The sequence below is a fragment of the Bos javanicus genome, chromosome 7 (genome assembly GCF_032452875.1).
Source record: "Bos javanicus breed banteng chromosome 7, ARS-OSU_banteng_1.0, whole genome shotgun sequence".
NCBI lineage: Eukaryota > Metazoa > Chordata > Mammalia > Artiodactyla > Bovidae > Bos > Bos javanicus.
In genome coordinates this window covers 43,546,878-43,574,497 of record NC_083874.1, presented here as the reverse complement: position 1 = coordinate 43,574,497, position 27,620 = coordinate 43,546,878, and the positions used below count along the sequence as shown (strand labels likewise).

Below are 27,620 nucleotides of genomic sequence, written 5' to 3'. Positions count from 1 at the left end.
AGTCTGATATGTCTATTAGCTTGATCTCATCATTTAAACCATACTGATCCTTCCCTGCCTTATTTTTCTGTGTATCCTTTTCAACAAGTACTAGGAGAAATGGGTTAAAGCCTGTTATGAGGCATCTACCCATTATTTCCTTGTCTTTCTAACACTATTTCCTTTATGTGACAGCTTGGTGTCTTTAATATCCTTGGCACTTTTAAGTGCCTGACAGTTATCTTTCTGTGTGTTCCCTTTAAGCCTCTACATGCACATATATCCCCTGGAGAATTGTTGGGCTTGATTGTTTTACTTTAATTTTGCCTCAAAAATGGAAGCCCTTTTTGGGGGCTGTAGATTCAGACCTCTCTTCACCCGAGGAAAGTTTTCTTCTGTTACATTGTGGAATATGGTTCTGTTTGGGAACATCAGCCCTCTGTCTTATCTGTTTTTCCCCTCTGCCTTCTGGAATGATTGAGCAAACTAGTGGCCACTTTGAATCGCCGTAATGTTGATTCTGATCTGTACCACATATGATGATAGTTTTGCTGTCATTAATTGACAGGCTTTGCTCTGCCAGCCTTCTTTTGATCTGAGTCTCTCATCTTACTTAGCATTTCATCTTTCATCTTTTTTCTATAAAATCGTTGACTTCTTTCTTTTCTTTGAGATTATACAGAACGTTTGTCTTCTGTTTCCTGGAGTAGATCTCTGGGCCACATATGTCCCTGTCTTCTGTTCATGCCAACAACTTAAACAGTCCCTTAAGGGCTTCCCTGGTGGCTCAGTGGTTAAAAATCCACCTGCCAATGCAGGAGACATGGGTTTAGTCCCTGGTCTGGGAAGACCCCACATGCTTCGGAGCAACTAAGTCCATACGTCACAACTATTGAGCCTGTGCTCTAGAGCCTGTGTTCCACAGCAAGAGAAGCCACTCCAGTGAGAAGTCTGTGCACCACAGCTGAGCAGCACCCGCTCTCCACAACTAGAGAAAGCCTGCTCACAACAACAAAGACCCAGAACAACCGAAAGTAAATAAATAAAATTATATATATTAGAAAAAACAAAACAGCCCCTTCAGGTATGGCTGTATCCAGCTTCTGACCAGAGCTCGGGCACTGCTTTGGGACACCTCCCTGTGGTCTACAGAATAATGGCCCCAAAGATGTTCCTGTCTGGTCCCAGGATCTGTGGATGTGTCACCTCACACAGAAGAGGGGACTTGGCAGGAAGGATTAAGTTAAGGCCTCTGAGATGGGGATGATCCTGGATTTCCTGGGGGCCCAGTGTCATCACAGGGTCCTTTTAAGAGGGAGGTGGGAGGGACAGAGGCAGAGAGAGATGGGAGATGCTGGGCTGCTGATTGTGATGGAGGGAGGGGCTGTGAGCCAAGGATGTGGACATCTCTAGAAGCTGGAAAAGGGGGTAGCTAGTGCTTCCCAGGAGCCTCTGGAGGGACCAGCCCTGCCCACACCTGGATTTAGTCCTGTAAGGCCTCTGACCTCCAGGGCTGTGTCGTGGGGGGAAAAAAAAGTGAAAGTGAAGTCACTCAGTTGTGTCCGACTCTTTGCAATCCCGTGGACTGTAGCCTACCAGGCTCCTCCATCCATGAGATTTTCCAGGCAAGAATATTGGAGTGGGTTGCTATTTCTTTGTCCAGGAGATCTTCCCGACCCAGGGATTGAACCCAGGTCTCCTGCATTGTAGGCAGAGGCTTTAACCATCTGAGTGCATTGGAACAAGAAACTAAAGGCCTGGATTGCAGGAAGTGCCCCCATGCTTGGGGAAAGGTGAGTCTGGCTCTTGCCCTAAGCCGAGGCAGGGAGAAGCTTCCTTAGCTGCACATAGCTCCCTCACCCCCTGAATACGCCCTCCCACTGGGCGGTCCTCAGAGGCCAGGCCAGCTGAGGGGTCTCTCATCAGCCCTGGAAGTTGCCTCCAGCTCTGCACAATCATTGTTACAGGGCAACAGGCTCCCGGCTGTGCCCTCGCCCTATTCTGCAGATCCGGGTGTGTACTGGGCTGTGGGCTGGATGCTAGAGGCTGGTGTGGGGGTGGGGCAGCATTTGACCTTGCACACTGGACATTGAGGGACCGGCCAAGCGGCGGGGAGTGTGGAGAACCGGGGACCATGGGGGCCATGGGCCAGCCGGCAGCATCCATCTCCCAGGCCAATCAGCGCTCCCCGGCAGATCCATGTGGGTCGATGCAAAATTAATTAGAGTAATCAACTTGGCCGCAGCATGGAGAGCAGCCACACAGGTTTAGGCCACTAATTGGTGGGAGCTGACAGTGTGTCCCCTGTGTCTTCAAGGTATTAACACTCCTCCCCTCTCCATAGATTAATTACCTTTTTGCATCTTGTTCTTCATTCGTTGATCCTGAACCAGTCCTTCCTGGGGAGGAGGAATGGAGGTGGTGGGAGAGGGAGCAGCATAGTGGACTCTGGGCTCCCCCTGTCCCTTCCCCAAATGTGGGGAAAGACTGAGGCCCAGAGGGTAGCAGAAGGCTACATCCAAGACAGAAAGTGAAGCCCCTGAGAACCAACCAGGCCTGGAAGCGGTGGCCTGCAGCCCTATTGGATGTGGGACTCAATGGGGACAGTGTCCACATATCCATCTGTCCATCTGGTCATCCATCCATGCGTATGGTCATCCATCCATCCACCCCCAGCCCATCCATCCATCCACCATCCATCCATCCATCCATCCACTATCTATCCATCCATCTACCATCTACCACCCATCCATCCATCATCCATCCATCCATCCATCCATCATCCATCCACCATCCACCCATCCACAATCCACCCATCCACCATCCACCCATCCATTCACCCAGCCATCCACCCATCCATCCATCTATCATCCATTCATCCATCCACCCATCCATCCATCTACCATCCATCCACCATCCATCCATCCATCCACCCATCCACCATCCATCCACCATCCATCCATCCATCTGTCCATCCATCCATCTATCATCCACCCATCCATCCATCTACCATCCATCCATCATCCATCCATCCACTGCTCATACATTAATCATCCCTCTATCCATTCTTTCATCCATCCACCCAACCATAGACTTATTCATTCCTTTATCCATCCACTCAATCACCTAGTTATCCATCCATCATTCATTCATTCATCCTCCCAAATATCCCTCATCCATTCACAGACGCACCCACCCATTCATTTATCTATCCATCCATTCATCCACCATTTATAATATGTTCTTGTATCCATCCATCCATCTACCCATCCATCCATTCATCTATTAATATATCATCCATCATCCATCCATAGGCCCATCCATTCTTCCATCTATCCATAGACTTATCCATCCATCCACTCATCCTTATATGCACCATCTATTATATGATTTTCTATCTATCCATCCATTCATCTACTAATATATCACTCATTATCCATCCATAGGCCTATCCATTCATTCATGCATCCATAGACTCATCAATCCATTCATTCATCTACCCAGCCAGCCAGTCAGGCTTACCTTCATCATCTATAATATGCTCTTATATCCATCCATCCATCCACCCATCTGTCCATTCATCCATTCATCTATTAATACATCACCAATCATCCATCCTTAGGCCCATAGATTTATCTGTCATCCATCATCCATCATCCCCCTATCTTTCCATCTGTCCAATCCTCCATCTACCCAACCATTTCTTGCCATATTGATGTCAGCACTTATTCACATAACCTAGTGTGCCTACCTCAGAGAAGGCAATGGCACTCCCCTCCAGTACTCTTGCCTGGAAAATCCCATGGACGGAGGAGCCTGGTGGGCTGCAGTCCATGGGATCGCTAAGAGTTGGACACGACTGAGTGACTTCACTTTCACTTTTCACTTTCATGCATTGGAGAAGGCAATGGCAACCCACTCCAGTGTTCTTGCCTGGAGAATCCCAGGGACGGGGGAGCCTGGTGGGCTGCCGTCTATGGGGTCGCACAGAGTCAGACACGACTGAAGCGACTTAGCAGCAGCAGCAGCATCAGTCTGCCTACATATTCACTTGCCGATCATGGCTTCATTCATTCCTTCATCCTCCTACCACCTAGACATTCATCCATTCCACTGTCTACCTGTGAACTCCCTTCCCCATCCCGTCACAAGGTCACATTTAATTGACTGCCTATGTGCCAGGCCCTGTTCTAAGACCTTCCCATGTTTTCTCTCATCTAGCCTCCACCACCCTTCTATGCTTTGAGCCGTCTATAGACGGCTGTCTATAGTCTACACTCACCTGTGTCCCCATCCATATGTCTGCCTCCCCATCTACCCATCTACTTTTAGCTGGCCCTTCAGTGCAGGGGTGACTCAGAGCTGGGAAGGGACCCTCAGTCCTCTGCCCAGGGAAGGATGAGACTCAAAGACCCGGAGATGGAATCTGAGTGGTGGATGTGAGGTAGGGGAGACGAGGTGGATGTTTCAACCAGAAAAGAGTCTTCAGATCTGGGCTCAGGAAGATGCTCTGGTCTTGGGGACAATGGCACACCAGCAGTACATTTTATTTCTTTTTTCTCCTTTTCTTTTTTTGTATGTGGCTTGTTGGACTTAGCTTCCCAACCAGGGATGGAACCCGTGCCTCTTGTGGTGAAAGCATGGATAACCACTGGACAGCCAAGGAAGTCCCAATACATTTTAAATTCTGAGCCTGTTTACTTTATTATATGTAGTGGCAAATGATATTTTCAGCCACGGCAGATAGAACAGAGCAAAAAGACCATCATCTCAGTCCCTTCCCAAGGGACATGCATTACTGGGGTCAGGGGTCTCTTTGCAGACACAGGCTGGGGTTGTGCAAGCGTGTGTCACCCACACATGTCTCGGCTGATGCTCTCTTACTGCACGATTTTCCCTGGACCCCTGGTTCACATGGGCACTTAGAGATGTGCAGTGTCTAGACTGAGAAGCCTCCTTTCTAAGGTTGTTCAGGTTTATTTTGGTTCTTGGCAGCATCCCACCCTGATGCAATGGGCAAAAACCACAGTGAGGAAATTCCCATAAGAGGAAATGCAAATAACCAATAACATGAAAAACCGGAATTCATGAATTAGAACCACAGCATTCCGATGTGGTAGGATTCTGTTCACATAATGAGCGGTCATTTGTTAAAATGCATCAAACTACAGACCAAGATCTGTGCATTTCACTGCAAATACATTTTACCTCATTTTTTCCCCGTTAAAAATGTTTTTGTATTGTGGTAAAATCTACATGACATAAAACCCACCATCTCAACCATTTTTGAGCGCACAGCTCAGTGGCATTAAGCACATTCACATTGTCATGCAACCATCCCCACCATCATTGTCCCCCACCATCATCTTCCCAAACTGAAGCTCTGCTCCCATGAAACACTGACTCCTCCTATCCTCCCCCAGTCCCTGGCCCCACCATCTACTTCGGTCTCTGTGGATCTGACTCCTCCAGGGACCTCCTGTGAGTGGAATCAGCTTTCTGTGTCTGCCTCTCTCACTGAGCATCACTTCCTTGAGGTTCACCCAGGTTGTAGCAGGTGTCAGAATCTCTATCCTTTCTAAGGCTGAGTAATATTCCACTGCACAGTTGGACCACATTGTGTTTGTCCATTATCCATCAGTGGACACTTACATTGTTTCCACCTATGGCTCCTGTGAATCCTGCTGCTGTGAATATGTGTGTATTTGTTTCAGTTCCTGCTAAGTCACTTCAGTCGTGTCCGACTCTGTGCGACCCCAGAAACGGCAGCCCACCCGTCCCTGTGATTCTCCAGGCAAGAACACTGGAGTGGGTTGCCATTTCCTTCTCCAATGCATGAAAGTGAAAAGTGAAAGTGAAGTTGCTCAGTCATGTCCGACCCTCAGCGACCCCATGGACCGCAGCCCACCAGGCTCCTCCATCCATGGGATTTTCCAGGCAGGAGTACTGGAGTGGGGTGCCATTTCCCAGTAGCTCTTTCCAATTCTTTTGGGTGTATATCTAGAAGTGAAATTACTGATCAGTATACAAATAACTGAAAAGTATACCTCAACATTTCAAGGGTTAAAAAATAACAATTCCCATGGCTGGCATAGATGATGGCAAATGTACCTGCTGGGACACAACTAAAGGATGTGCATTTGGTAATGTTACTTTGGAGATGATTTGAGAAAATGAATCATCAGGGTCTTAATATTTGTCTCATGGTCTCTGACAAGTAACTCCTTTACACTGAGAGTGTCCTGAAGGAAAACTCCACAGTGTGTTCAAGTGTCTAAATTCAAGGATGCTCACAGCTGTCCTGTCTCCAACAGAAAAAAGATGGGAGCCATCTAAGTATTCAAAACAAGACAATTTGCTCAACAAATGATGATAGGGCTGCCCTCGTGGTCCAGTGGTTAGGGATCCACCTGCCAATGCAGCGGACACAGGTTTGATCCCTGCTCCAGGGAGATTCCATATGCTGAGGCGCAATTAAGCCCATGCACCACAACAGGAGAAGCCACTGCGATGACAAGCCCAATCAGTGCAACCAGAGAGTAGCCCCAAGTTGCTGTAACTAGAGAAAACTCACCTGCAGCAACAAAGACCCAACACAGCCAAAAATAAATAAATCTTTAATGAATAAATATATGATGATATATCTGTGTCCCAGTATTTAAGATGACGACTGCTGAGTATTCACTTAGGAAAACATTCACATACTCTTGTAAACTGACAAGAGAGCAGTGTCTTGGATGAACTACACACAGGAAGAAAAGATTCCCATCAACATGAAAAAGGGTGAAAGGTCACACCCACAAATGTTTCAGGGCAGATGCTATAACAGTAGGAAGAGGTGTGAGTGTTCTCGGGTCCATCCATGTAACAAAGTTGCACAAACTGAATGGCTTAAAGCAACAGTATTATTCTCTCCGGGTTCTGGAGGCCTGACTCCAAGATCCTGGTGTCAGAGGGCTGATTCCTTTTGGAGGTTCTGCAGGAAAAACCCAGCCTCTTTCCCCAGCTCCTGGTGTTGCTGGCAGCCCTTGTCTTATGGCTGCATAACTCCAGTCTCTGCTCCTCCTCTTCACATCACCTTATTCCTTGTATGTTTCTCTGTCTTTTTCTGTCACACCCTAAATCCAGAATGATGTCATCTCAAGACTCTTTCTTTTTTTTTTTTTAGCATCACAAATCTTTTCAATAACAAGGTAGAATCTGGGGTTAGTTTGTGTAGCCGAGACTGGCTCATCAGCCTCTGGTGTGCTCGAGCTTCTGGCCCTTGGAGTGTATAGAGGGTTTGGTGTGTCTATGCGGGGTTCCTAGGGCCTTGCTGAAATGCCTGTACACCTCTCAGCCCTGGGGAGGACCAGAGAGGAAGACAGGGCCACAGTCCATGGGGGAGTCCAGGGCCAGCTGGCCAAAGGTGAGGATCTTGCCCCGGCCTTGAGGATGCAACTCTGGGCACAGAGCACACACCTTCAGTTTGGGCACCTCCTAGACACACACATCATTGGCTGCAGCCCCCATGACCACAGCTATCTTGCCTGTCCAGCCCGAAAACTTCATCTTCTCTATCATCTGGAAAAGGGACCAAGGTGGACGGCTGGTGTAGCTCACAATCTCTTCAGTACAACTTGACTGAAAATGGAGGTGCTTGGTCTGGCCTGTTCAGCTTGACCAGCAGCCTTTGATAGGCGTCCTAGCTCTTGGGCTCCTTGCAACGAACCTTTTGGTCCTTGTTATGGTGGATGTCAACCCCCATTATGGCACTTCCTCAGTCAGGTCTGGAAAGCATCTCAATACCCTAACTCATTACATCCGCAAAGACCCTATTTCCAAAGAAGGTCCCATTCTGAGGTTGCGGTGAACATGAATTTGGGTGGGGGGCGACAATGCTATATTCAATTTGTGACAGATGGATGGGACAACTTTTCTTTCATTTTCTCTCCCTTTTATCATGATTGTCTTAAATGACTAAGCGCCGAAAAATTGATGCTTTTGAACTGTGGTGCTAGAGAAGACTCTTGAGAGTCCCTTGGACTGCAAGGAGATCAAACCAGTCAATCCTAAAGGAAATCAATCCTGAATATTCACTGGAAGGACTGATGCTGAAGCTGAAGCTCCAATAATTCGGCCACCTGATGCAAAGAGCTGACTCACTGGAAAAGACCCTGATGCTGGGAAACTTTGAAGGCAGGAGGAGAACGGGACAACAGAGGATAAGCTGGTTGGATGGCATCACCGACTCAATGGATGTGAGTTTGAGCAAACTCCAGGAGATAGTGAAGGACAGAGAAGCCTGGCATGCTGCAGTCCCTGGGGTCACAAAGAGTTGAACAGGACTGAATGACTGAACAACAAATGAAAATAAAGCCTACATTATTTTAATAGTATGAAATGATATCTCAGGGAGTTCCCTAGTGGCCAGTGGTTAGGATTCAGAGCTTTCACTGCCAGGGCCCAGGTTCCATCCCCGGTCAGTGAACTGAAATCCTGCAAGCCATGCAGTGTGGCCAAAAAAGAAAAAAAAAAAACCTATATCACAGATTTGATGTTCTATTGAAACAGAGTTGAGGAATGGATTGTGACTTCTGGGCAAATGGGGGTCCAGATGAAGATTGGTTTTCTGGGGTGATGGCTGGTCTTTGTAGTACTTTTGATTTCTGCACTTAATAAGCCCCTAAGTATGGAACCTCACTGGAGAAGGCGATGGCACCCCACTCCAGTGTTCTTGCCTGGAGAATCCCAGGGACGGGGGAGCCTGGTGAGCTGCTGTCTATGGGGCCGCACAGAGTCGGACACGACAAGTGACTTAGCAGCAGCATGGAACCTCACTTCTGACTGTGGGTCTACACTGTTTGCCGCTTCCCTCACTGTCACTTCTCAGCACATGCAGATACATCTCCCCTTGAACGCACAGCCTGGAAGCAGGAACTGAAATTTTGTCATAATTGTTGGTGACTAAGAGTCACTAGGACCTGAGTGAGTCTCTTTTGGACAAACATGCCTGTGTGTTCATGTTGGGATATTATGGGTACCGCATTTGTGTTCTGGAGACTGAGCAGGTCCTTCCCCATTTTGGGCTCCTGTCTCGTGTCCAACCTCCCTCTCGTACCATTTCAGGCCCAGCCACTGCTTCTGTTCCTCTCCCAGCTGAGCCAGAACTCAGAAGTTTGGCTGAGTCCCTTTTCCATTCCAAGCCTCAGCATTTATCTCTCTGAAATGGGGATGGACAGCAGGACCCACCTCTGACATGGCCACCTCGAGGAGTCGGCATCTGATCATAAGAGCAATAGGGAGTCAGTGAGGGTCTTAGCAGGAGAGTGGCACAAGCTCATTGGCATGTCAGTCCCTCCAGCTGCTGTGAGCAGAAGGGTGTAGGTAGAGGGAACTGCTGGGCAGAGTGCCCATGGTGGGGTCCATCCACCAGCTATGGGGACGTTGACCCCCCAGCTCCGCAGGCCAGCATGCCAGCCGGGGCCTCTGAGGGAAGGAGCAAGCTCTGCCCTTCAGGTCACCCCAGGAGCCAGTGCCCCAGGGGGCTTCTTCATTTAGTCCTGTTTCTGTGTAAGGATTTGTTATCCTGCGGGCCTGAGGCAGTCAAGTTGACAGAGAGAGAGACATGTGAACTGCCGCTCTCTGGGTGTCTCTCAGCGCCTTTCTGTCCCCCACCCCTCCCCCTTCTCTCTGTTTCTGTCGCTGTCTCTGGATCCCCCTAGACCCTCCGGCCCTCCCACACTGGGAATTTATGAAATGGCTTTAGCGGGATGGTGGCCAAGTGTCTGCCCGGAGGACCCAGTGGTCTCATCCGCTCCTGTCCAGCTGGAAAGGGGAGGTGGACACCTGGAACCACCATCCTGGTATCTAAGTGTGGGCAGCCAAGGCAGGAAGCCCTGGGAGAGCCCCCAACACAGGACACTCGACACCCTTGACTCTGGCTTCCTGAGGCCCCCTGCTGACCCTCACCACCCGTGGCTCTGGGCGACCTCTTCAACACGGGCAGGCCACCAGCACAGAAGACAAGGTCAGAGGGTCCACCGCACTCATGCAAGTGTTCACACGTGTCTACATAGACCACACCAACATCCACACCGGGACACAGGCTGGCTGGATGTCTACACAAGCTACTGGCCAGCAGACACACTGATGCTCCCACACAGATGTGGGCACACGTGCACCCTCAGCTGCGCACATGTAACGGGCACACACACACATGCGCACGCGCTCAGTCCATCCCCCATCCCACTCCACTGCCTCCCGCCCTCCCCGTCCCCTTCCCTGCCCGCTTCGATCAGGGCTACAGCTCCTGCAAACACCACACCATGAGGGAAGGCATCGATCTGTGCGATCGAGCCTTGGGAGGGATGCAGTGGCCAGGCCTGGCTGGGCTGGGGGCTTCCAGAAGCCCGGTCACACTATCCCCAAGGAACTGGTTACTTGGGTTTCCCGGCCCAGCCCCCACCTCTGAGGGGAGTGTCTAAGCCCCATATTAGGTGCTTAATAAATGCTCCAGAGATCAGCCAGGCCCTGCAGAGCCTGTCTCCCCAACTAGGGTCCCCAGATAAAATCAGGAGACCCAGTCACATGTGAGTTCTGCTGAACAGTGACTATTTAGTATAAGTGGGTCCTGGGTGCAGAGTGCTGATGACGACTGCAGAGATCCAGGCCCCCATCCTCAGATGCCCTGGGGGGGGCCTCCCCGCACCCACCCCAGCGTGTGGGGAGCTAGAAGGCACAGCCCCTGTGGTCCCCTGCAGCCAGGACATGCCTGCAAGCAAGAGTATATTAAAACTTGCACGAAAAATGTATTTGTTGCTTCTCTGAAATTCAAATCTCACCAGAGATTTGTGTTTTTTTTCCCTCTCTAGCTGAGATGCTGGCTGACAGACTCCTGTTCCACTTCCCAGATCCTCCCCTGATCAAGATACTTCTCTGTGCTATGCTGTGCTAAGTTGCTTCAGTTGTGTCCGACTCTTTTCGACCCTGTGGACTGTAGCCCATCAGGTCCTCTGTCCATGGGACTCTCCAGGTAAGAATACTGGAGTGGGTTGCTATACCCTCCTCCAGGGGATCTTCCCAACCCAGGGATCAAACCCATATCTCTTATGTCTCCTGCATTGGCAGGTGGGTTCTTTACCACTAGCACCACCTGAAAAGCCCCAAGATACTCCTACAGGAGGAGAAACTGAGGTTGGGCAGGGGCAGCAGAGGGAGGAAGGATTTATTAGAATGACATGTAGACAATATGGGCAGAGGGGCAGAGAGGCCATGAGACCCATGGCCTTAAGGGGCAAGGACAGAGCTGGACAAGCACAGCCCAGGGCCAGGCCAGAAGCAGGGTTTCAATCGGGAAATTCAGAGAGGGGCAGTCAAGGAAGGCTGCCTGGAGGAGGGAGCACTGGAGCTGGAGGTGGAAAGAAGTTGGAGTTGACCACTGGTGGGTTGGACCTGTGGGCTGGATTAACCCCAGCTGCACAAGCATCTGCTGCACCTTCCTCGACTCCCCCATCCTCTCCCAGAGGAAGGAGAAGTTCTATGCACCAGCATTGGCTGCTCACATCCATATCATCCTTCTCCCTTTTCAGTGGCCCCTATTTCCATCCCCAGGGATTAAGGCTGGGTGGTCCTGCGACTTAAATGATTCAATCCAAGCCTTGAAATGCTTCAGGGACCATGAGGGATGTGCCTCCTTCCCTCTCCCTCTCTCTCCTTTCCTTTTTCTCTGTCTCTCTCCCACTGAGCTTGAAGGAGGGAAGAGGCTTCTGGCCATCATCTTTGGGATTTTGGTAACCAAGCTGTACTGCTGGATCAAGCCTTACCTGCAACTGCCGTCTTTGACTTTCAGCTCGTAGATCCACTCTACAGTTCTATTATTGGTGCCCCTGGAATCCAGCTTCCTGTTCCTCACACCCACAAGCATCTGCCTGCTGAGGGAACCCTGCTCATCACAGGGAATGGGAGTCATTTTCTGAAATTCACCTCCACATTGCAGACAGAGCCCTGAGGTTCCAAAGGGTTGAGAACTCAGTCAGGGCCCCACTAAGAGGAAGACTCAAACATGCACAAGGCAGGGAAAGGACGGGGAGCTGATGGGTCTGCTCATTTGTAGCACAGACCCCCACCCTGTAAAAGACAAGGGTCCAAACGGATGGGGCATGATGTACCAGGCCCCATGATGATCTCCAGGAATGCAGATCACGGCCAGAATGGGATTTTCCCATGGAGATCTCATGGCTTTTACAGGAGGGGAACTTGTTCAAACTTGAACAAACCCTCTGCAGACGAAGGACATTCAACCAGGGCCAGAGTAGGGGGCCCAGGTCCATGAGGAGGTGAGCCCAACTCACCCCAACCTGAACTAGGGCTCCTGAGTGTGATTTCTGGGAGAGATTTCAGATTCTAGTTTAGATTCTGAGAGGGGGAAAAAGAGAGAGATACAAAGAAGGACAGAGATTGAGAGACAGAGAGGGACAAGGAGCGATAGACACTGAGAGAGACAGAGACTGATGGAGAAATGAAGATTAAAAGAGAGACGAGAAGGACCTCCCTGGTGGCAGGTGGCTAAGACTCTGCACTTTCAATTCAGGGGGGGCGGGTTTAGTCCCTGGTCGGGGAACTAAGGTCCCACATGCTATATAGCCAACAAATAAAAATAAATACATAAATATTTAAAAATAAAAGAGACAGAGACCCACAAAGACTTACGCAGAGAAGCGGAGACCAACAGGAAAGGAGAGATAAAGAGATGCAAAGACACAGAAGACAAAGAAATGCAGAGACACGGGGAGAGAAACAGAGATAGACTCACGAATGAGAGAGCTGCTGAGCGGGGCTAAGACCCTGAGCGCTGGCCACAGAGGGGCCAGCCACACCTGCACATCTGGGCACTGCCCCCTCTCCCCCCGCTGACACCTCCCAATTAGAGGAGAGAAATCCCCAGTCTGTCTGCCTCGCCAGTTATTGATCTGCCTTCGTGGCTGCGGCTGCGAGCAGGCAGGCCCCGGGCGGCCGCCTCCGTGCTGGGCCCCAGCCTCCCTCCACGTATCAATATCGTTATGATGTACACGGTGCACCCCCTAGACTGATGGGCTCAGCCCAGATGCCCCAAATACCACTGGGCAGGTGGGCAGGGGGTCAAAGGGGATCCACCTGGTCCCTGTCCCTCAGGAAGAGAGGCCCCAAGATTCTCGGTCCCCCAACCGCAAGCCACTGGGCTGCTTTAGGCAGCCATTTCAGCCTCTCTGATCACCTGAGGGGTGTCCGTAGGGCTCCTTCCTGCCCAGATTCCAGAGACGCGGAGCCCAGGCCTCCTGCAGGTGGCCTCTCTGCTCTGGAAAGGGAGGCTCTCCTTCTGAGCCCTCCCAGGTGGTCTCCACGTGGCTCAGCAGATCCAAGCTCAGGCGTCGAAGCCAGGAATCACTGGATCTGACTCCTGGGTCACATGGGGCTGGGTCAGCCTGGGTCTCCAGGCCAGTCCATTGGGGCAGCATTCTGGCCACATGGGTTGGAGCCACAGTAGCAGCAGAATCTGAGAAGCTCCTGACAAGCGAGGCCTTCGGCTCTGGCTGGCTCTGATCCCCCATCTCCGTCTCTGGGGAGCAAGACTGGGCAGACCAAGGAGAGTCTCAGGGCACAAAGGTGAAGAAGACCACCAACCCCTCTCAACACCCAAGGCTCCGAGACTGGAAGTGGGTCCCAGATCCCAACCTAGACCTGCCAACCACTTTGCAATCACCACATATTCTTATTCTCAGAAAGTTGCTGTGGGGGAGAGGGTGAGGGAAGAGGGGACCCCTTCACAGAGAGAGCACTGGGGCTGGACCACAGCCTGCACTCCACGCCCTGCCAGGCTGGTCCCGGGACCTTCAGGAGCCCTGCCCACAGGCTCCAGTCTATACCCCTGCACGGTGCCATCAACCACTTGGCTCTCTGGAATTTCTCCCTGCTTCTCAAACGTGATGCTCAAGCAGACAAACTCTGGGACTGGGCAAGGTGCTGGGCCTAGCCTGGGGCCCGTATGGCCTCTGGGTGAAGGGTGACAGTCCCACCCAGCCCCTTCCCAGCAGCCGGATCCAGATGATCTCACCTTGAACCCTGGCTCCTTCCAAGCCTGACGCGCCTCTGTGGACACCTCCCGCCCCTGTGGAAGGCAGGCACTGCCAGCATCCTGCAGTAAGCCCACGCACTTGATGCGGAGGGTGGGTGTCCATACCTGCAGGGGACTGGCCTGATAGGCTGAGAGGTGAGCCAGTGACCACGGACCTCCCCTGTCCACCGTCCTGTGTATGTGGTCCACGAGGAGAGGATGACCGGCCACCGGCCCAAGAAGGGGTCAGGAGGAGGGCCTCCATGGTGGGGGTGGGGGTTTTCACCACCCAGGAAGCCCCGGGGTCACGGGACTCGGCTCTAAGATACCCATAAAGGCTTCTTAAACAGTCTGGTCTTAGCCAACTCTCATCTCCACTAATGCGTAAAAATCATTAGGTACGGGTCCCCAGACCCCGGTCGTAAACCGGCAGGTCCCTGGGGCCTGCGCCTGGTCGGGTGAAAGGCATCAGTCCGGAGGCTCGCCCACAGCCCCCCGCGCCCCCGCCCCGCCCGGCCCGTGCGCTCGGAGCCTCTTCTCAATCGATTTTATGAAAGCAGTTAGGGGTTCACAGTGTTTCCGCCAGCGCTTTTATGCCCCTGTTTAAAAATTCTTAATTAAGCAGGTTTTTTCTGTTTACACTTGAACTAATTACACTTTTAAAACCAACAATAAAACATTAGGCCCAGGCTATTAAAGGCTTCGGTGGAGGCCTGCGATGCGGCCCATCCAAGCAATTCAGGAACTGGGTCCTTCCGCGGCAGATAGGGGTGCCGGGTGGCAGGCGGGTGCCCGGCTTCGCTCAAGAGGGTCCCTGAGTCTTATCCGCCTTCCTGGAGGGTGGGGTGGGGGACAGCAGGCAGCCGCCTGGGGCCTGGCTTCCTCCCGCCCTCGCCGCTGACGGAGCTATCGATCGCCTGGCCTTCCCCACAGCCCATCCTTCCGGAGATCCTCGGCACACCAGGGGCTGTGCCAGGCGGGGGCCTGTGGAGCACGGGAGGCCACAGGGGCCCAGCCCAGAGCCAGAGTCATAGCTTGCACAGGGAGCTGTCCTGGCCAATGGGCCTTTTGTGCAGGCTCAAGGGCCCCATTCTGTGTGGGATGAAGCCCTCAGGCCTCTGGTTGTCCTCTGTAGCTCTGTCTGAGCTCGACTCAGTCACCAGGCCACCCTTGCCCCTCACAGCGTGGACAGCTCTCCCCTGGTTGCTTACAGTGTCTCCACACACCCCAGAAATGCCCTGGACGGCGGCTCCGGGGCTTCCTCTCAGAGAAAACTTTCCCGACTCTGCAGTTCCCTCTAGACTAGCCAGGCGGCCACCAGGAGGACTTCCGCACATGATGGATGACTGCCCTGTGGGCAGCGCAGCTCCGGACCCTCAGGCCTTCCGGCTGGGGGGCGCTTCTTCTGTTCCTCAGTCACCAGGTGACCTCTGGCAACACAGGGGCCCCTTTGAAGGCGGCCCGCAGGGCCACAGGGCCCATTGGGGAACTTGGCCCAAGCCTTCTGGGACCCATGGAAGGTTCTAGGCCCATGGGCCACTGCATTCCTCCCCTGGGAGCCAACTCCACTGCCCCAGGCCCCCAATTCAGCCAGCTTCACTGGCCTCAGGGTCCTTCTTGTGTCCCCATCACCAATGGCCTAGCAGGCCACCCACCTCCAAGCTAAAGACACTGTCTACTCAGCCCCCTCCACCTCCACGTTCAGGCCTTCCCACATCCTCCGTCCTGCCTCCTGATCTCCCTGGGAAGGGCCCCCTCTTCAGTTTCCCCACAGCCTCACCTGTTCCTGGGCCCCCAACTCTGCTCTCACTCCTCTGCACCAGGCTCCAAAGGGCCAAGAGTAAAGAAGTTCAGCTTTCTGGGTCAGCCGGTCTCTGTTAGGACAGCTCAGCTGTACTCTGGTAGTGAAAGCACCATAGGTGATGTAGAAATGAGTGGGCATAGCTGTCTGCCCACAAAACTTTATTGAAACAAGCCAAGGCCCACATTTGGCACTCAGGCCATAGTTTGCTGATTTTTGGTCTAGACCACCCCCAACACTGACCTCAGGGGGCTCTTTCTCACTCACAGATCCAGTTTAGACCCTGGATCTAAACATTTTCTTTGCCTCTTCATTGGTGGGGCAAAGGTCCCACTCTTCTGACTTGGCTTGGAAGGCTCTTCAGCCCACCTCCATCACTGCCGCCTTTTATAGCCATGCTTTGTTTCTCACTGATGGTGTTTTCTCTGCCCTCCACTTTCATGGCCAGGCAAATCCCGACACTTTCCTCAAAGACCCACCTTCAATGTGCCGTCATTTGTGAATCCTCATCTGGGTCCCCAGCATAGCTTTTGATCATACCTTCTTCTCTGGCCTCCCTCACTCCAGCCCTTACCACCTGGGCCTAAAAATATCTGTGTCCAGGCTTGTCTCCTCCCAATCTCACAGAACCTTCTAAAACCAAGTCTTGGCTAGTGGGAGTACTTCATTGGAGCCAGCCAATTGTGTAGTGTCTCCTCCTCATGACTGTGCTGATTGGTCCAGAAATGGGCATGTGACCCAAACTGGCCAATAGAAGTCCTTCCCTGGGATTTTTCAGTTAGAGGTAGTAAGGAGGAATCCTTTCCTCTGTTGCTGAGAAAATAGAAGGCTGTGTGCTTGGCACCATGGAGACACTTGCAGGGCAGCTGGGCTGGGAGAATGAAGTGGGATCCTCTCTTAATCAGACAACTTGACATTAAATTACCATCGCCACTAATACACAGTAGGTATTTCACAGATGTAACAAATACATAACCAAAGTTCCCTTTCCTCCCCAATTCCTATCACTATCTTGTCTACCTTACATTCTAAACGTTCACTTATTCCTTGAGTGTCTCTCCCACTAGACGCCTGTCTGTTCACAGCCGTCTCCAGGGCCCAGAATGCAGGACCCAAAGCATAGGGGGTGGGGCTTTGCTGCAAAATGAAAATGCAAGACAACTCGTTCTGAAAGCAAGAAATCAAGTGTTGCTCAAGGTGCTAAAACGCATAGCTTTCTCCTTTCTCCCTCGGTGTCTCTCTCTCTCTCTCTACCTGTCATAGCTTTTTCCACTTGCGATTCAGTGTCTTTTTAAAAAATATATCAATAATTACTTAATTTTTGTTTTTTCTTAATATATATGTTTTATTCAAGTATAATTGACTTACAGTATTTCAGGTGCACAGCCAGGTAATTCAGTTATACATATATGCATATTATTTTTGAAATTATTTTCCATTATAGGTTATTACAAGATATTGACTATATAGTTCCCTGTACTATACAGTAAATCTTGGTGGCTTGTCGGTGTCTTTTAAGTAAAAAAATATTACAAGTTTGAATGGTGAACAGGAACATGACCATTTATTGTGTGCAACACAGATCGTACACACAGATACCAGATTGTGTGTCCTGTAGGTGCAGAATCACACCTACAGATACCACACTGACTGGATTTCACACCAGAATCACACCAAAGACATGCTGGATTTCATAGACTGTGCATGCATGTTTTGTTCTCATCAGAACAGATGAAACAGCCCCAAACCTGGGTGTTTTCATCTCACACTGGGTATTTTCTTCTGGACATGGAAATATTCTGCCAATGCTGCAGAGGCTGGTGGTGCAAGCGGGGCAGCAGGAACTTGGGGGCTAGTGGTCCGTGTGTGTGTCCTGAGCTCATGCCTTGCTCCATGGTCCTTATGGATGCCACTTACCAAACACAAGGTCAGAGATCAAATGATCAAGAATCTCAAGATGGTGGCAGCAGAGTGTTAAACCAAGCGTGGAGGCCTGGGAGACTGCATAGGTCCCCTGCCTCCAAAGCTGGCCCTGCTGGAGAGCCCTGGTACACAGCCAGTACTCGATAAATGCTTTTTGAGTAAGTGAGTGATGGGAGGAAGTTGGAGATCATCTAATCCCAGGGGCACAAAATGTTCCTGCAGTCTCAGAGGCTATGAATGGTGTCCTGATTGCAAGGTAGGCACGGGATGAGGGAGGTTGAATGCAGGTTGGGGGGTGTCCTCTGTGATGGTCTGAATAGTGGCCCCCAAAGACATCCACCCCTAACTGCCAGGCCCCAAGGACACGTCACCTCATGGGGCAGAGGGGACTTTGAATGAGAGATTAAATTAAGGCCCCTGAGATGGGGATGACCCCAGATTCCGGGGGACCTAGTGTCATCACAGGATCCTTATAAGAGGGAGGGGGAGGGTCAGAGGCAGAATGAGATGCTGGGATGCTGGCTGTGAGGATGGAGGGAGGCGCTGCGAGCCAGGCATGTGGCACCTCTAGAAGCTGGAAAAGGCTGGAGCCAGTGCTCCCTTGGAGTCTCCAGAGGGAGCAGCCCTGCCCATGCCTGTGAGACCCATGTCAGAGTTCTGACCTCCAGGACTGGATCAATGCATGTGGTTTAAAGTGCTAAGTTTGTGGTGTTTATGACAGCAACAACAGGAAACTCATATGTCCTCAAGCAGCACCCCCACCTGGAGTAGATGACCCCACTTTCATCCATCCAAACTAATGAAAGTGTGAAAGTCTTAGTCGCTCTATCGTGTCCTACTCCTTGTGAGCCCATGGACTGTAGCTCGCCAGGCTCCTCTGTCCATGAGATTCTCCAGGCAAGGATACTGAAGTGGGTTGCCATTTCCTTCTCCAGGGGATCTTTCCGGCCCAGGGATTGAACCCAGGTCTTCTGCACTGGAGGCAGATGTTTTTACCATCTGAGCTACCAGGTAGCCTTGTGCAAAGCGATTGTCTGAAAAAACATTGTTCTGCTGCGGCATGTAAAGATTTGAAGCCCCAGTCTGACCCCATCTGCCCACTTGTCAGATGGGGAAGCTGAGGTCAAAGGGGGAGTGAGAAGGTCTGAAGAATGGTCTGGCTGAGCTGGGCTGGGCATCCACCTCCTCACGCCTCTTGGTTTCACAGCCCCACTTTCTCAGGTGGCCATTGCTCCCCAGAGGATGAAGGTGAAATTCAGGAGCTGTGATGGGGCAGCCCCTGTGTAAAACAACTTGGTGGTTCCTGAAAAGAAACAGAATTGCCATGAGATCCAGCAGCCCCGCTGCCAGGGGTCACCCAGAGGAATGAAAGGCTGGGCTCAAACAGAAATCTGGGCACCTTTGTTCGTAGCAGCCAAAGGTGAAAGCAACAGAAGTGATCACCAGCAGGTGACAGATAAACAGTTGTGGTCCCTCCACATATGGGAGCGTCCCTCAGCTGTCAGAAGGAGAGAAGCCCTGACACTAGCTACTGCGTTGACAGACCCTGAGAACACAAGGCTCAGTGAGAGAAGCAGACACAGGAGGACACACAGGGTGTGGTTCCACTGATGGGAAACGTCCAGAACAGGCCGATCCACAGACACAGGGGAGGAGTGGTTGTCAGAGGCTAGGATGGCAGCAGGTAGGGGTGGCTGCTGATGGGAACGGCCTTCTTTTGAGGTTGTGCAATATTCTGGAGCCAGAGGTGGTGTTTGCACACCACTGTGAATGTACTGAAAACTAGTGAATTGTTCACTGCAAAATAGCATTACCTGAAGTCAATTTTACCTCGACTTTAAAAAATCCAGAATGGCAACCTGAGGCTGTGGCTGCCCTGGGGGTGGGACTGCAGAGCCAGGGGGCGACGATTGTGTAACTTCCCAGTGATCCGGGGAAGATCCCAGCTCAACTACCCTGTCTCACCTCCTCTCCCACCATGCCTGAGGACTCCAGTTCCTCTGCCTCCAAAACTTATTTCTCATTTTTTTTTTCCTGCCTGCTTCTTAGAACCATTCTGATCTATATGAAACCTTTGATATCTGTGGCAGAAATTGGGGGCTGGGGATTTCGAAAGCTAAAGGGAACTATCAGTGATTTCCAAGGGGGTGCTGGCATGCCCAGAAGTTAGGGATGGACATCCTGAGGGGAGAGGAGGCAGAGCCTTAATGGAGAGGGTTGCCCCACAGAGACCCCTCCAGTGGGCCTCAGGGACACCCGTGGGGGGCTGCGGGCCTGAGTCTAATCCCCTCTCCCAACCCCCACCCACGTGCTCTGGATCCTGGGAGAACTGGTTTTCAGGTGGGGGTGGAGATGGAAGGATTGGGGGGCTCTCCAACCAAGGAATATTTCTCCTTTTCTGCCCAGTTTCTCCCAACACCGGGGCAAGGCCCCCCTTGTATCTCAGCCCACCACTACTGCCCACCAGAGCCCCACTTCCTTCTGGGCCACCTGGGACACGTAAGGACTCAGGTGTGAGCACTTGGGCAAGGATCAGCATCTCACCTCCCAGGGGGCCCTGGGAGGGACCCCAGCTGTGCACAATAAACAAGCTGGTCAGCCTGGAGCCTATGGCGTTCACTCCCAGCCTGACATCAGAGTGGCCCAGCCACCCTAGGGCTGCCAACGAGACACCAAGGTGGAGGGGTGGCCCAGGATTGAGTCTGCTTCCTGGGGGTGGCACGCAGAGAGGTCAAACTTTGGAGGGTCACCTGTGTCTAGCATGACCCTGGGCCAGGGCAGCCGGGGAACATTGGGGGGGAGGGGCTGTAGGTCAGTGTGCCGCCCCCTCTGCAGGATGGGGAGGGGACAGCAGGCAGGGCAGGCAGGGCGGAAGCAGTCCCAGATTTGTGCTGAGTGGATGTGAATTCTGGGCTCACGGGGGTGTCAGCCCAAAGCAGTGAGTGGACCCAGGGAGGGAGGGGCTGAGGGTAGGGCAGAGAGCCATCGGCTCAGAACATTGAGGGACTGGGCTGGGGGAGGTGGGCCCAGGGCCTGGAGGTGAAGGATGGCAGCCCCCTGGGGACAGGCAGGAGGTGGGGGACACTGGCCTGGGTGGAGGGCTATGACTGGAGACGGGGAAGACGGGGAGTGGCAGGGGAGAGGGGGGACTGTCAGGGGCCGGCATCCGCAGTGGTCCAAGCCCCCTGCCCGTGTCTGGCTGCCAGCATCTCCTGTTCAGGCATCTTCCCGCGTGGTGGGGGAGCGTTTCTGAGAAGGGGAAGGAGTCCCTCAGGGTCTCGGAGTTTCTCAGAACTGTCTCCACCTTTTCTCAGAATTGCCTCCCCCAGACCTATCCCCGGGCCCCAGCCTGATGCACATCAAACTTCCACTGCAGGCTCTGGGGAGGAGGTGAGCTCCCTGTCCTTCTGGGGATGCAAACAGCACAGAGCCAGGGACCCAGCTCAAACGTGGCAGGCCAGTCAGCATGACCATTTCAGAGCTGGGAAGACCGAGGCTCACAGGTACACAGACCTACTGTACATTCAGGGAGTTTAGAGAGATACTGGTCCCCTAAAGGGAAAGAGCAGCCCCTCTCTTCAGCCCCTCCCTGCCTGCCTGCCTAACAGCTCTGGGGACACACCCAGGGGAGGGAACCTGACCTCCCCTCCAGGAGGCGAAGTTCTAATGGAGGTGGAGCTCATTTCACAAGGGTCACCTCTTCCCTCATACCCAGTCCAGGGCTCCAACCTTCAGAAGCCAGCCTCTTGGCACAAACCATGCCCATTTCACAGGGGGAGAAACTGAGGCTCAGAGAGCCCAGTGGCTGGCCTCAGGCCCCTGGCAGACCAGTCGGGTGGGACGTGGATGCAGGGCTGGCTGTCACTGGGTGTGTCTGCCCGGGACCCCACTCAGCCAGCTGCACCTTAACCATCATTTTCCAAAGGCGTTGTTTTTCTCTTTCTGCCAAGATTCTTCCCGCCAGGCCCAGAGAGGAAGGTCAGTTGGCCCAAGTAACAGGTTTGCTGGGAAGCCCCTCTTGGTTGCACTGGACATGTATTATTATTATTGGTATTGTTTGTTTGGTGACTTTGGCCACCTGATGCAAAGAGCCAACTCATTGGAAAAGACTAATGCTAGAAAAGGTTGAAGGCAGGAGAAGGGGGCAACAGAGGATGAGATGGTTGAATAGCATCACCAGCTCAATGGACATGAGTTTGAGCAGACTCAGGAGTTGGTGGACAGGGAAGCCTGGCGTGCTGCAGTCCATGGGGTCACAAAGAGTCAGACGTGACTGAGTGACTGAACGACAACAACCAGATCCAGATGGGGAATCTGAAGCTTGAAGGAGGCGCCCTATGCGGACCCTTCCCCTGGCTGGGGCTTTGTCTGCAGTCTCCCCAGGGTGGAGCTCATGCCAGGGGTGGGGGTGGGGGGTCACTCCCAGCCTCCCTCCCCTGCCGCAGAGCCCCTGTTAACAACCTCTTTTCCAGGCCAGTCCACGTGAAGCCCCATTGTACAGAAGGATGGATTGAGGCCACCAAGGTGCAGGATCCGTCTGCCCTGAGTGGCTGTTTGGTGCTGAGCCAGGAGAAGCAGCTTGCTTCCAGACCTGGCCGAGCTCACAGCACAGCAGACACGGCCGGCAGACACACAGGGCTGGGATCTCAGCTCAGTGGCTGGGCCTGAAATATGTTTATGAATAATAATTCCAGGCAGCCCCCAGCCACTGAGATCGAAGCCTTCTGTCTGGGCTCTGGCAGCTGTGAGGGGTAGGGACAAGGAGCCGCCCCTCAAGTCATGCCTCTCCCCTGGGGGGTGGTCCTCGGGGATTCTCCAACCCCCTCTTAGAACAAACCCTAATCTGGCCACCTCTAGGCCATGGCACCCCTGTTTCCTGCCTGGACCTCAGTCCCTCACCTCCACCCTTCTTTCCTCCTTCCTGGGACAACTTCCACGGGGAACTAGAAGGATTTCCAAAAAGACAACTGCATTGTAGCCCCTCACCTCTGAAAGCTCCCCCCACTGCCCCCGAGCTCCTCGTGGTTCCCTCCCTTCTCAGTAAAACCCATATCCTTGACTGCCCTGCCCACTTTCCACCGGGGTTTTAGGGGTCTTCAGCTCCCCACCCCCAACTCTGCCTCCACACAGCAAGCTTCTTTGCTGTACCCCACTCAGGGCCTTATGCACACATGCAGAACCGAATCTTCTTGTCACCCAGCTAGTCCCTTCTCTTTCCTCAAAGTCCTCCCCTTCCCTAGTGGTCCAGTAGTTACGAGTCTGCGCTTCCACTGCAGGGCGCATGGGTTCAATCCCTGGTCGGGGAATTAAGATTCCACATGCGCTGGCCTCACCACCAAAAAAAAAAGTCCTCTCCTTGCGGAGCCCTCCCTGCCCCCCAGGCAGAGCCTCCAATACCCCTTAGGCTCCAACCCCTCCCCATCCCGTTCCTCCCTCGGGCCCCACTCTACCCCACAGGCCTAGCAGCCCGTGTCCAGCTGTCTGCCACGAGCCTCCCCGACTTCTAGACAAGTCTCCGGGATCTCAGTTTAGTCCGTATTCTTCCCCTGTCAGGAAATACTGCTCTGGGCTCAGAGAGGGGTGACCCTGCCAGGCCACGCCCCATAGCGGTCACGCCCACAGAGGCCACGCCCCGCGTAAATTCGCTGTGCTGCAAAGTCAAGTGAAAAGTGAAGTCTCAGTCGTCTCCGACTCTTTGCGACCCCATGGACTGTAGCCTACCAGGATCCTCCGTCCATGGGATTTTCCAGGCAAGAGTACTGGAGTGGATTGCTATTTCCTTCTCCAGGGGAATCTTCCCGACCCAGGGACCGAACCGGAGTCTCCAGCTAACCTGGAGTCTCCCGCTAACCTGGGTCTCCTGCACTGTAGGCAGACGCTTTACCACTTTACTGTCTGAGCCCCCAGGGAAGTTTCCAGCTGCAACTCCAGGCCCTCACCAAATGCCCCACCTCACTGTCTTCCTCCCAACTCCAGAATGGCTCCAGGTTTAGGGTTTTTCTTGAACCTCTTCACACCTCCCACAGTCTCCACCTGCGATCTGCCCTCAGCCACCCCTCCTCCTTAGCCCTTCCGCCAGGTCTCAGCCCAATACCCCCATTTCCAGGAAGCCCTTCCTGAACCCTCCATGGTTTTCTAAGTAGACATTCATTTGTTTGTCTCTACCTCGGAAAGAGGCCACTTCCCACATTCTCACCATAATGTTCCCACTGCCCAGACCCGGGGTAGTGGGGGGGGGGGGGCGCGGGGGGTGGGGTGGGGTTGGTGCCCAGGAAGTTTTCATGATACCTTTGTGTAGACATGCAGGAATGTAGGGCCTCAGTCCCCACTCAGAGGGCTCCTGGGGACCCCTGCCTGGCTGTTTGGCCTTGGCAGGGCAAAGGAGCTGCCAGCACCCTTCACGTCCTAGGATCCCTCCACCCTGTTCAAGAGCACTGACTCCAGAAGACTTGGGGTGCCCTCTTTCTTCATCTGAGTTTGGGATACAGGGTCTCCTGGGGGATTCTACAACCCTCCCTGCCCCTCTCCCAATACAAATGGTGCATAACCAATGCCTCAGGTTATCACCCCCAAAGTCCCAGCCCTTGGAGCAGGAGACACCTTGAGACATGGTTAAACTACATCCTGGAGCTTGATGCCCAGTTTACATGGCCTCTTCTGCCCTCAGCTGACACATTCAAAAACTGGAGTCTTGTAGCCCTTCACCAGGATTAAATTAAGTGATATTTAGCCCCAGGATCGGAGAAGACAATGGCACGCCACTCCAGTACTCTTGCCTGGAAAATCCCATGGACGGAGGAGCCTGGTGGGCTGCAGTCCATGGGGTCGCACAGAGTCAGACACGACTGAAGCGACTTAGCAGCAGCAGCCCCAGGATGGCCCCATGGCCCACTGGAGCATTACTATTACCTTACTCCTTCCTTTGCAGGCTCCTTGCCTGCCTCCCCTCATCTGAGCATCACCCCATTTCACAGATGTGGAAATGGAGACCCAGAGAAGGGCCGCCCCTGCCCAGACTTCCCTGGCCACCTGGGCCTGGTTGGAGAAGATAAAGCCGTGAGCCGTTATCAGCCAGAGCAACTTGACGGATGAGCCAGAGGATTCCTCGCTGCCGTCCAGCGGCCCATCGATCGGGTGCTCCAGCCTCCGTGGCCAGCCACGATTAATTTATGTGGGACTGGAGAACACTAATTAAGTCTGTTTAAAAGGAAGTTAACTTTAATGCCCTGACGGCCCACCCTGTGCACTGTCCGAGTGGCCAGGAGTTTCCTCGGGCGTCGTGGAGACCCCAGACGTGGACCAGCACTGGTCTGCCACACACGACCAGTCCACTCCTGGCCCTGCAAGCCCCAGCCGTTCCAGCTGTTCACCAAGGTAGTGAAGGCCCTCCTGGGTGCACCATGGGAGCCTCTGCTGGCCTGGGAGGCGGGCCCAGCCTTCTGGACGTGATGTGGGCAGAACCACCGCCCCTCGCATGCCAGCTCCAGCCCTGTGCTGTCACCTCTGAGCATGAAGCCAAAGGCTGGTACACAGTAGGTGCTCAATTAATGCTCACAATGTCGCTGATTCTCAGTGGAGCTTCTAGTTCCCACTTGCACCCAGAGTGGAGTTATAAATCTGGGAGGCAAATCAGGGGCCGTGCCCTCCCTGGCTTGAGCGTCCCCCACCCCACTGCAAGCCCTCCTCCTGCAAGAGAGCAGAGCCCTCAACGGGTCCTGGAACCTCGGCTGCAATCTGAGCCTCGCTGTTAGGAAGATGCCCTGGAGGAGGGCATGGCAACCCACTCCAGTGTTCTTGCCTGGAGAAGCCCATGGACAGAGGAGTCTGGCAGGCTACAGTCCACAGGGTCACAAAGAGTCAGACACGACTGAAGAGACTGAGCACAAGCACACATTTCGCCACAGCCAGGCAAGATTTCTAAGAAAAGAAGGGCTTTCCAGACTTCTGCACCTTTGCAAGTGCTGGTCTTCCTACCAAGAATTCCCTTCCTCTTCACTTCCTCATCCTTCAAGTCCTCACCCAGGTCTGGCTTTCAGCCCCTCCCTGACCCCCTGCCCTACCCCCAGATCTTTCTCCCACCCTGACCTCCATGGGGCTGGGAATGACTGTGTCTAGCTCTCTCTCCACCCCATCTGGACTCACCAGCTGGGGCCCCAGGTCACCCAGCGATCAGAGAGGTGCACCCTGGGGGCTGTGAGTGAATGAATGAACTGACCAGTTCTCACCACACCCTCGCAGTGAGATATTCTCATTGTTATTGTCATGTGTGCCTGCCAGGGAGGCCTGCTGCTTTGGCTGAACCTTAGTTTCCCCATCTGTATAATGGGCACTGCAGCCATCAGAGGCCAGACCAGAATCAAGATAGAGGCCACAGCTGGGCGAGTGGAGGGAGCTGCAGGCTGGCCTCCCCAGGGCCCCTTGGACAGGCCCACTGAGGGGACCAGCTGAAATCTCACACAGTCCTGGGCTTGGCGGTGGGGGTGGGGGGGGTGGGGGGTGCTGGGCTGGAACTCAGCCTTCAGAGCGAGCAACAGACAGAGAGGGTCTGGGGCTGCCAAGACAGGGAGGGTGTAGGCCTCAAGACATGGCCCCGTGGGCAGCAGGGAGGTTGTAGAGCAGGAGCGGGCCCTGGATGAATGACTGTTAGAAAAGTCTTGAGTGGGAGGTTTCCTTGGTGGTCCAGTGGCTAAGACTCCATGCTCCCAATGCAGGGGGCCTGGGTTTAATCCCTGGTTAGGGAACTAGATCTTGCATGCTGCAGCAAAGAGGCCACATGCCACAACTATGACCCAGTACAGTCAAATACATAAATATAAGTCTTTTAAGAAAAAGAAGTATCTTAGGTGAGACAGATGGAGACCGGGATTTCAAATCCTGGCTTTGACACTCACCTGCTGTGTAACCTAGCCACACGGTGCCTCGGTGTCCCCTTCTGGAGAAAGGAGACATGATCATGTCCATGACACACTCAGGTCCCTGTGGCCAAATAGGTCAGCCGGGTGAGTTTGGCAAGCTTCCCAGATGGCTCAGTGGTAAAGAATCTGCCTGCAATGCAGGAGACCCAAATTCGATCCCCTGTAGGGAAGATCCCCTATAGGAGGAAGTGGCAACCCACTCCAATATTTTTGCCAGGGAAATCCCATGGACAGAGGAGCCTGGTAGGCTGCAGTCCATGAGGTCACTAAAGAGTCTGACACGACTAAGCACACACACACACCACCAGGCTCTTGGTGGAAGAAGAGGGAATAAAATCTGCCCCAGGCCAGCAGGGACCTAGAAATTCCTCAGGGGCGAGTTGCCACACCTCCCTGGAAGAGAATAAAGCAGCAAACCCTGAAAATCACAGAATACCAAGATCCTGATATCCCCAAATCCCCGCATTCCAGAGTTCTGAGATCCCAGAATGCCAGAGAATGGGATGAGCAATAAGATGGGTACCCTGGAGTCTGTACACCTTCTACACCCTCATTCTTGTGTCTTTGCCATCTCTGTGCAGATTTCAATAATTACTTTCTTTTTCCTTTTTTTTTTAACAATGGCAGAGTCCAGAGCAAGGGGATTGGAGAGCTTTGTGATGTGGATTTCCTGTCCCTGGACCTGTTTCAGAGACTCAAATCACAGTGTCTCAGAGTTGGGGGCCCCAGAAGCTGAGCCCAAGACCAGCTGAGTGAGGGCGGGTTATGCAGGAGGTCTCCTGGGAGGGAGCTGGAGGGACACGCCCCAGAGTGGTCACTACCAAGGACAAAAGACAGGACTTATCCCTCAGGGTGTGGAGGGACATCGCCCCTCACCTCTGGTCCCTCCAGAGCACAGAGGGGCCCCCAGGCTCACTGGGGACAGACAGCT

General features: G+C 53.0%; 1 pseudogene; it reads right to left on the bottom strand.

Annotated features, from left to right (window-relative positions):
- Positions 1–7,183: 7,183 nt before the first annotated feature.
- Positions 7,184–7,734, bottom strand: LOC133252043 (large ribosomal subunit protein eL18-like; annotated as a pseudogene).
- Positions 7,735–27,620: the final 19,886 nt, after the last annotated feature.